General features: G+C 43.1%; 1 long non-coding RNA gene across 2 annotated transcripts; it reads left to right on the forward strand.

The window, feature by feature from the left end:
* The first annotated feature begins 5,422 nt into the window (after nucleotides 1–5,422).
* Nucleotides 5,423–9,252, forward strand: LOC149361494 (uncharacterized). 2 transcript variants are annotated; one of them, XR_016288423.1, is made up of 3 exons: nucleotides 5,423–5,651; nucleotides 6,438–6,641; nucleotides 8,322–9,252. It is a non-coding gene; the product is annotated as an uncharacterized LOC149361494 (long non-coding RNA). The 2 variants fall into 2 exon arrangements; XR_016288424.1 differs by having other exon boundaries at nucleotides 6,461–6,641.
* Nucleotides 9,253–10,807: the final 1,555 nt, after the last annotated feature.

Consider the following 10,807-nt stretch of genomic DNA (forward strand, 5'->3'; position numbering starts at 1 on the left):
GAACTACGCATGGGCCCTGCCGAACAACGAAGAACTGCGCACGAACGAAGAAAAAGATGAAGTTCGGTATCTTGCCGCTGACGCGCCAGGCTCTGGGCGACCTGCCTGTGTAAATAACCTTTGTAAATAGAACCTGTAAAAATCTAATTGTTTTTTTAGGGGTTGCGGGGGACAAAGAGGAAGTTCGGTATCTTGCCGCTGACGCGCCAGGCTCGGGTCAACCTGCCTATGTAAATAACCTTTGTAACTAGAACCTGTAACAATTCATTTGTTTTTTTCTGGGTTTTCGGGGGAAAAAGAGGAAGTTCTAGATCTTGCCGCTGACGCGCCAGGCTCGGGTCGACTTGCCTCTTTAAATAACCTTTGTAAATAGAACCTGTAACAATACAATTGTTTTTTTTTCTGGGGTTGCGGGGGAAAAAGAGGAAGTTCGGTATCTTGCCGCTGACGCGCCAGGCTCGGGTCGACCTGCCTATGTAAATAACCTTTGTAAATAGAACCTGTAACAATTGAGCTGTTTTTTCTGGGGTTGCAGGGGAAAACGACGAAGTTCAGTATCTTGCCGCTGACGCGCCATGATCGGGTCGACCTGCCTATCTAAATAACCTGTGTAAATAGAATTCGTAAGAATTTAATTGCTTTTTTCTGGGGTTGCAGGGGAAAAAGAGGAAGTTCAGTATCTTGCCGCTGACGCGCCATGCTCGGGTCGACCTGCCTGTCTAAATAACCTGTGTAAATAGAATTTGTAAGAATTTAATTGCTTTTTTCTGGGGTTGCGGGGGCAAAAGAGGAAGTTCGGTATCTTGCCGCTGACGCGCCATGCTTGGATCGACCTGCATATGATGGGTCTGGCAGCGGCATGGCGAACGGTTGTTGCAAACACGTGTGCTTCATTTTGCAGATAGCCGCAAGCATCGCTGGACCATACTTCCTGAGCAATGCTTCCTCTTCAAGCTTCCTTCATGGGAAATGCATGCTCACGGACCCTCCATTCAGTTCCTGCCGTCAACCTATAGATGGCAATGCAACCATGGCCTCATCTTCCGTCGATCTTGCTTGTCTCAACCACGCATGGCACAACCCCTTAACGTCGTGGATACGGACCCGACGGGATATAAAAGCGACACACCGACCAATCCTCTTCAGTGGGTCTGGCAGCGGCATGGCGCACGGTTCTGGAAAACACGTGTGCTTCATTTTGCATGTAGGCCACAAATACGCTTTCAAATGTTATAGCAGCGATAATCGTTTCTTGTTGCTGCTGCCAGACCCTAGCACTTTGCGTGTATTTTTTCTTGCCTACTGCATTCGTTAAGAATTTTGTTGCAGCTGTCCGGCGATGTCAAGACAAATCCAGGCCCAAAGTCAGAGGAAATGCTAACGGAGCTGCTAGCTGGACAAGCACGAATCAGCGCACAGCTTTCCGCACCCAACTCTAGAATGGCTACCTTTGAACAGCGTATTACGCACATAGAGGCGTTGGCTTCAACTGCTAACGATGCTCTTCAGCGTGTTCATGATCTTGAGATAATTGTTGAGAACCTTAAAGATGTCATTACTAAACTTGACCGCAAAAATTATGACCTGGAAAACCGATCCCATAGGAATAACTTAATCATCTATGGCTTGAAGGTACCATCAAATGAAACTTCTGAGGGGCTATTAGCTGCTGTATCGGAGTTACTCTATGCCAAGCTTGGAATCCATTGTGAAGGTACTGAACGCTGTCACAGGCTTGGCACGCAAACAACTGAAAAGACGAAACCTGTCATTTTTAAACTGCTAGACTTTAGAACCAAGCTTTCCATCCTTAAAAAGGCCAGAAAAATAAAAGGATCTGATACGCACATTAGTGAAGACTTTTCTGCGCGTGTACGGCACATTAGGAAGGCTCTCTGGGACAACTCGGTTGATATCCGCCAAAAAGCAGATAATTATAGGTTGCAATACGATTCCCTGATAGTCGACAGTGTTCGTTACACTTGGGATGATGTCAAGGCTGCACGTGCTGCAGTGCCTACCCTTACAAAAATGGATATGAACTTTCTTTAGAATTTGTATTAACATTCTATTGACTCTAGTAACCTTGAAGTAACTTTTACATTCTATCAACAATTGTTCATACAATGTTGGTAGAAGTTATTTCTTTGTATGTACTGCTGTCAATAGAAAGTTACTAGAAAATAATTTTTACATTCTATGCACCTTTGTCAATACAAAGTTGGTAGACTGTTACTTCTTTGTATTTACTCCTGTCAATAGAAAGTTAGTAGAAAATCTGGGTGCAGTCTGACACGTTGAGAGAAGTAAATGAACAAACTGCATGGTGTTCGAGGTGATTAACACTATCTTGTTCGCATAATCGTGACGACATCTTACCTGATTGCATGATGGAATCTGTTGCAGCTAGTCAACAATTTCACTATATCGAAAAGCGACCAACATTATTCGCAGCAAATGCGTTTGGAATGTAATCAGGATATGGGAAAACGTTTTAAAACAGAAGATATATTCCATTTAAAACTTTATGTACTTTACGGACTGCTGTGAGCAGAAATACTCTAGAAAGTGACAAAACATTTTTGGTCATGCGAATAGATGCCTCAAACCATGTACTGTAGGCGAACACGTCAAAGCTATTAAAACAACCTTGAACACGAAACAAACATAACACTCACATTCCCTTAGCCGAGCATATTCTATTAACATTCGTTGATAGGAAGTTCATACAATTTCCTTACTGCTTTCTATGTACTGCTGTCAGTAGAAACATACTAGACACCGACAGAACGTTTTATAATGAGAATAAATGCCTAAATTTATTAAGTACTCTAGCCTAACATGTCAATGCAACTAAAGCAAACTTGAACACGAAACAAACATTTGCAGTCACATTTTCTTAGGGCATATTTTATCAACATTTGTTGACAGAAAGTTCATACAATTTTCTTACTGCTTATATACTGCTGTCAATAGAAATATACTACGAACCGAGAAATCATTTTGGTGATGCGAATAAACAAATAAAAGCCTAAAATAATCAAGTACTGTAGCCGCCAACTTCAAAGCGGCAACTTAACTAACCTTGAAGACGAAACAAAAATTTGAAATCACAATCCCATAGCCGAGCACGCTGTGGATTTTTAGAAATTTCAGTTCAATTTTCTCAATACTAGCTTTACTGCTTTCGCATTTTCGAGTGCGGGGAAAAGGGCAAAGTTCATTACAGAACATTTATCCCGAAATTCAGAAACGTGCCTTGAATTGAAGACATTTAGTGACAATTTTTGATTGCATAAAGTGTACGAAAAAAGTTACCAGCAAACGAAATAATTTTGGTACAAAGTGAATGAATTCATAGAATACTCAAGTATTATTGCCTCGCACTTCAAGGAAATTGAAAGAACTTTAAGAAAAAATAGGAGCTAGTGACATATTGTGTTACATAAGCGCAATGATGACTTCGTTACAGCGAATCAGTTTCGCTGATGGCTCATTCTACACGAAAGCAATGTTTTCTGCTGCATATTCGTCCTTAAATTCTGTACTCAGGAAGTCATTAAACAGATTTAACTTATCAGAACTAACGAAGAATTTCAGCAGAGCTGTACAACAACTCTGCCAATTCGAAACACGTTGGTGTTGCTATTGTTGTAATTCTTGATAGGTCATATTTTAACGTGCAGTTGAACAGTGATGTACCGTACGACGGTGCTAAAACACACTAGCATTAAGAGCGTTTCGCTCTGAGGTTTCAGAGGGATTATTGTTGCGAGCTAGAAAAAAATTCAAGTTTAGCATTGCACCGATGTGTTTCCACACTCATTGAATGACACGTTCTCGCTAGCCCAAATGGCGCCCAAATTATATCACCAGCTTCCTGAACCTGCACCGCAAGCACACTTTCCCTGCACACTGCCCGCCATGCAAAAGTGCCCGGTACACTTTATGACACTCCACGTGGGAGCGCCCAATTTAAACCCTCGCACTACCCTCCTCCTCGAGCGACCAGCAATGGCTGATCGCACGGGACTGAAAAACCCCGCGCGAAAAGGGCCGCACCGCTTCGCGCTCTGAGTAAATTCTGTGTAACGTGTGCAGGATTACAGCTTCGAGAACTCAAGTTGCTTCGTTCCTCAGCGGCTGTACATGCGAAATTTCAGGCAAGGCAATATTAATTTTTATTCATGTTCGGCGGCCGATACTATAAAGAGAAGTATAGAGAAACAAAACAGGTAACAGCGGCCCGCTGTACTCAACTGCGGTAACAAGGGCTTTGCATGAGGAAGGCGCACGGCAATTGGAGCGCTATAAGCCCTCATTCTTGAATTGTTACATTTTTCGCCAGTACTGAGCCACAGAGGAGCTTCCAGTATGGAAAAAGCTAGGGTGAGAGCAGCCCCCACTTTGAGCACCGCTAAAGCACAGGCGCAGTGCCTCTTCCGCATCTTCACTTGCATCTCCTTCAACGCAAACACGGTACAAAGCTGTGGCGAGGGAAAACGTGGTGATAGCTGTATTTTCTATCTTCCCGTAATGCAATGACTAAGGAATCCTGGAATAAAGTGTTGGGTTTTAACGTAGTCATACGGAGTAGACGCGCGAAAGCATGTGTTCATTGTTCGCCTTTTCTTACTGCCATCAGCGGACGTGAGGCCGAGCCGAGGACATCGTAAGGCAGAGGCAAAAAACAATCAAGGAAGCACACAAAAAGACTACGGTAGCGCGACTGTCGGCGGGGCTCGCTCGAGCAAAGAGCGTGCAAGGTGTCCAATGACGTGATATAAACACACACAAAACAGAGGCGATGCTGCAGCGCAGCCTTGAAAGTTTCGCGCGTCACGCTAGAGCGGCGTGCGAACGCTCGTGTTCCCTAGGTACACACACGTACACTAAATCGCATGAGCCAAGCTGTGTAGAGTACGCTAAGCCACACAATATGCGAAAATAAAAACCGAAACCAGTAGCGTTTGGCAACATCATCATCATTCCTTATTCTGCGACGCAGTTACGGGGAGCTGAGTTATAGAACTAGGCAGACAGTGCAGCCATGCAGCGGCTGCGGCTTTCCTGGCCCCAGATGCGTCGCCAGTAGCTGCCCGGCATGCTGCCCGGTTTTCCAAGCTTTCGTTCGCAGCGCCGCCAGAAACAGATGGTTGCGAGTAGTCGCATTTTTTCACCTCAATCATTCCAATTTGCTGACTTTGTAATTGAAACAAAATATTTTGTCGTTTAATGCAACAAGTTTGTGGCCAAAAGGGCTTTATCAATTCTTTTTTTAACGCGTCTAAAGTTAGGCGACAATAGCGCCATCTTTCCGTTCGCTGGCGGCGGATTGCAAGTCTCATGTTGGCCGCGCGCTACACTATCTCTTTTAGGACGCTGAAACGACTCTTTGTTGACGGGGTGCGACGGTTGTGAAGTTGTGGGTGCGTTTCTTCAATTTCTTTGTGTTACATGTGCGGCCTCGTTAGTGTTGTGGTAGTGTGACTGAACTCGGAAGGTGACAGATGGCTCCAGTGCTGCGGAAGACGTTCTTACGCGCACGCAGTGCTCAAAAACGGCTCTGACGTACTGCACGCAACCACGCCGAGAGCGGCCGGCGCCCGATGCCCGATAGAAGAAACGGCTTGCCGTGAACGTTGACAAATGTAAGTACAGATCTGGAAAATGACTTCTGCGATGTGTCGGGGGTATGATTGAGGGCTGCGAATGCATTTGGGTTGGTCTTCACGTCTTGTTCGCAGTGAGGTGCAAAATGCGGGCACCACGCGATCGTTTGCAGAGAGAAGGTGTTCTGACACGCTCGCTTGCCAACTATGCAACTTTTAACCCGCCGCCTCACGCTCTTTGCGTCAGCTCCTCGGCGCAGGAGTTATGTGATAGAATTTGGTTGCACGCCGAGAACTATGGGGTGCTGCTTGATTCGTTATTCCGACTGAACAGGAGCAGCGCGTGAAAAGGAGACCATAAGAACGAAAAGTGCTTGTAGCGGCGTGCGTCTTTTGATTCTGCTGCCTGAGTGTTTACTGGATAAGGAGCATTGCCCGTTCTACGTCACAGCCACATCAAGTGCTGTGTTTCTTGATAGTTCTGGTCAACGAAACGACGATTGAAAATAGCAGAACCATTCCATTGCAGTGCAGCTGAGGCAATCGCACAATGGAAGGTTTGTTGTCATTTTATTTTTTTACGTTCACTACATTTATGTCATTTCCCCATTTTCAGTCTGAAGCGATAAAAGTATAACGTGATTCGCGAGTAATAGCTTTAAGAAAAGTATGACAAGCTTTGTAAACCATTTTTTTGCTAACTATTGGAGGCATAGGTAATTAATCATTAGCCTCCACTCATGAACACATTGGACTGAACAGCTAGAGGTTGTAATGGGATGTGGCTTCTGTGATGATGTTTATTAAAGCATGGCTCTAATGCAGCTTTTCTTCAAATGCACCGGCAGTCAAGCCCTGTACAGCTGCTCCACCGGTATCATCACGCTACTTTTGCACCAGCTTTCGTCTGTCATCGAGCCAATGCTACCTCAACTAGAGGCAAATGACATCAAGACCTGCTGGTTCAGCCTATCAGCCATTGACACTGGATATCAAGCATGTGCCACTTGTAAAAGGATAGGTAGACAAGTGGGTATATTTTCCTTGTCTTTTTTAGCCTGCCAAAAATCTTCTGGTCCAGGCTCCCTCTCTCTTTCGTTTTTTTTTTCTTTTAAAAGAGGACCAAGAGAAAGGGAAAAGATATTGCGGGCATCATGAAAGCACTCCCCTAGTTAAGTGCATTGTGTTATAGTGTGAAGTGCTTTTTATAGTTTTTTTCCCTCATGATTCTCGTGCTTGGAAATCTTTACCACAGTATAGACCAAATTAAAACAATTATCTGCTTCATGACCTTTATACAGCAGTCTAAAAGCAGCAAATAAATTTTATAGGTTTACTTCAGCAGTACCTACCTCTTACAAGGTATGGCATGTTTGAAGTGAACCAGTGATGCGATAGGCATGGCCTAACGGGCAATGCATAATGGAATATTGGCGTTCAAGTGGAGCACTCAGCTTTAGAAGAATATTTGTTGCTAGCATCAATAATTGATACCTTACCAGGTTATCCTTGCATTACATGAAACCCTGTAAAGCTTATATTTTAGCTGTAGAGAAGAAAGGTGCTTATTCAATGTCATGAGCATTGCTGAGGTTTTCTTTCACACTCCCTTTGTCACAACTGACTGCACTGTACAGTTGAAATGCATTTGGAATTGAGTATTGGTACATTGTTATTTTTATTCATGCCGACGTTCAGTTACTGATTGCATTACACTAGCTGAGCCTAAGTCAACAAATATTGCTGTGACCTTAACAAGACCCCTGGCTTTACTTGAACCGATGCATTTGATGTTGCCTTTCTCCCGTGCCATCAAGGTTTGTAATAAGCTGCGTAAATAACTTAATTTGCTTTCTCGAGGTATTTATTGCTGCAATTAGTGACAGGTAATTTCCTAAAGAACAACCTAAGTGCACATTTTTATCTTCTTTGGAACACTTGTTTGCTTGTTTCCCTTGTATTCTTAACTTAAACAGATATGAGCAGGCCTCAGCACTGGAGGGATGTGCTGCGGGACAAATAAAAAACAACCAGTCCAGCTGCTCCCTTAGGGGCACGTTGCTGAGGCTTTTATCGCTTGTAGTTCTATGCAGCTTTACTTTCAAGTATTGTATCTGACGCAGTGTGTGCCTTAATATTTTGATTCATTTGCTTTAGAGTGTGCCACTCTTGCCCTGACGAACTTGCTCACCTTTGTACTCTTTGTTCATACATTTTCCCCTAACACCTGGTATAGCTCCAAATGCTACATTATCTACAGCAACATGTGCATTATATTGCAATGTGTTTGTGCCATCACTTTTGAAAACAAAAGCTGCCTGAATTTTTGTGCAGACAAATCAGAAACACAAAATAATTTTCATACTTGATGGCCTGCATGCTATCTTCATATGACTGGAATGGCTAAATATCTCTTCGTGGTAGCCTAATTAGGTGTAACACGTTAATGTCAGTACCTGTGAATATAATTCAGTCTTCGAATGTGGGGGCAGAATTGAACACAACAGCATGTTATAGCTTTTTCTTGTTCAAGGACGCATTACATTTAGTTCTAGTCTTGTGACTGCTGCTTATGCTATTACTCAGCAGCCTTATCAAACTCACTCGGAGTGCTGCATTTTAGTGCACATTTAACTGATTGTTGCTTCTCCGTGTTTGATTCTATTAGAAGTTACTATAACTGTATACTTTGAATGTTTTCTTGTGCAGTTCTCTTGCTGCTGCATTGTGCCATGGAGGAGGCTACCTGTTCGTGCACACGTCTCATCACTAGGACGCTACCTCTTCCGCTGGTGATGCAGACAAGTAACGACAGGGTTAATTGGAGAGGCATGGGAGAGGCCTTTGCCCTGCAGTGGGCATAGTCAGGCTGATGATGATGATGAACAGCAAGCAGGCTGCCTGATATTGAGGACAAGTGTCAGGATAGTGCACCAACAAAGTCGCTTAAGCATTTCTGTGCTGATGCATTTTTATTAAAATCAGCTCATAGCTTAGTATCTACATCCATGGGGACATTTAGCATATGTTTGGCATCTGTTTGACTTTTAATTCGCTAGTGTTTGCAGCCTTTAATGTTGGTCTTAAGACAGTGTAAGAATTGTTTCACTGTGTGGGATTTTTTAGCTGTTTTGGAGAGATGTGTGTGTATGCATGCAGTTTTTTTCCACGGGTTTGTTATGTGGCTCATGGAACCTTCATGTTACAGAAGAAATTATTTCGTTTCTGTGTTGTACAGGAAAGTGAGCAGTATTTATATGTACCAGGTGTTTCAGGGAAGAATAAGAAGTTTTCAAAAATATGGCTTTTGCTGCATAATATTACAAGTGTTAGCAGACACCAGAAAGCCGGTGAGGTGTATTTAGTAAGCTGCTTAACTAATTTCTGATAATTAATTTTTTAACTAACACAGGTTTGCAACTGGTTGCAGTTAGAGACTTTTAGCCAGTTGTTCGTAGTAGCCATATCAGTTTCTGGAATGTACAAAACATGATTACTTTCGCCACTGTGGCTCGACAAAATTTGGCTGCATCGTGCGAAAATAAATGCGCTTTTGAAAGCACACAGGGAAAGAAACCCCTCCAGGGCATGTAACTGCTACAAATCTCTAATGGCAACTAGACGCCTAACTCGGATAGGGAAGGAATCATATTCTTAGCAGTAAGAAACACACATAACACCAAGACACACACACACACAGGACACCCGCTAGACTTCAACTATCTTTACTGGACACATGTACAACATAAATATGTATCACTGAGCACACGCAGGTGCCTCGTCATCCGCAACAGGTCTAACTACGCCCTGCCCTCTCCTGCAATGCATACGGTTGCGCCGAAAAACAATCTCTTTTTCTGCCAACGCCAGGGAGGGAGTGCTTACACACGTCACCCGCCTCTTGAATACGAAAGACTTCGATAATTTCTCTTTCTTTTTTCTCGGCTCCCAGGCCTTTCGTATTCAAGAGGCGGGTGACATGTGTGTAAGTACTCCCTCCCTGGCATTGGCAGAAAAAGGGATTGTTTATCTGCGCAACCGTATGCCTTGGAGGAGAGGGGAGGGCGTAGTTAGACCTGATGCCTATGACGAGGCACCTGCGTGTGCTCAGTGATACATATTTATGTCGTACAAGTGTCCAGTAAAGATAGTTGAAGTCTAGCGGGTGTCCTGTGTGTGTGTGTCTTGGTGTTGTGTGTGTTCTTACCGCTAAGAGTATGATTCCTTCAAGCCGTTACCAACTAGCCCAACTTAATGTTTTAACGAAGTTTCTGATAGTGAAAAGGTTCATTAATAAAAATTAACTAACCAGCTTACTACGTAAGACTCTTCACAAGTTTTCTGGTGCCTGCCAACACTGGTAATACTATGCTGAAAGAGCCATACATTCACCTCAAAATACCTCTTTTTTGAAAATTACTTAGTCTTCCCTGAAACAACTCGTATATATGTAAGAAAAACCTAACGGGATTTAATTGACGATGTTTTGGTTGGAGGGCCAGTCGTTTTCAAGTGTACTACAGCATTTGAAGCGCACAGCTTTTGTTTCGAATGCTATACTATACTCGAAAAAGGCTGGTCATCCAGCCGAAACATCGTGAATTAAAACCTGTTATGTTTTTCAATTGCTGTGTGTCAGTCATTGTTACTCAGAGGGAACTGAGGGGAAGTGTGCCGAAGGCAATATTCTGTTCCTCTATTGTTCTCCATAAAATATTTTGATGCATCATGCATGTGTTGTAGCGCGTATGTACACTTGTGCACAATAAATGTAATAATTTGCATTTTGCTTCTATTATTCTTTAAGCACTCCAGGACAGTGTTCACAAAATGATTTTGAAGTGATAAAACTATGTTGGTAAAAGTGTTGTACTGTGTAGTTAACATACACTTTTCCAAAAGCTGATGTAGGAATTATACTTTCTTCGTACTTGACTCTTTTGAATAACGGTGGCCAATTGTCGGAAGACCGTTGATAGGGTGTTGGTAGACATTGTCAGTATGTGGTTGATAAGAAGTGTAAAGACTTTCTGTGTACTTGAGTCTTTTGGATAACGGTGGCCAATTGTCGGAAGACCGTCAATAGGGTGTTGGTAGACATTGTCGGTATGTAGTTGATAAGAAGTGTAAAGACTTTCTATGTACTTGAGTCTTTTGGATAACGGTGGCCAATTGTCGGAAGACCGTTAATAGGG

Source organism: Amblyomma mixtum, chromosome 2 (assembly GCF_055824585.1).
Source record: "Amblyomma mixtum isolate Tamu chromosome 2, ASM5582458v1, whole genome shotgun sequence".
NCBI lineage: Eukaryota > Metazoa > Arthropoda > Arachnida > Ixodida > Ixodidae > Amblyomma > Amblyomma mixtum.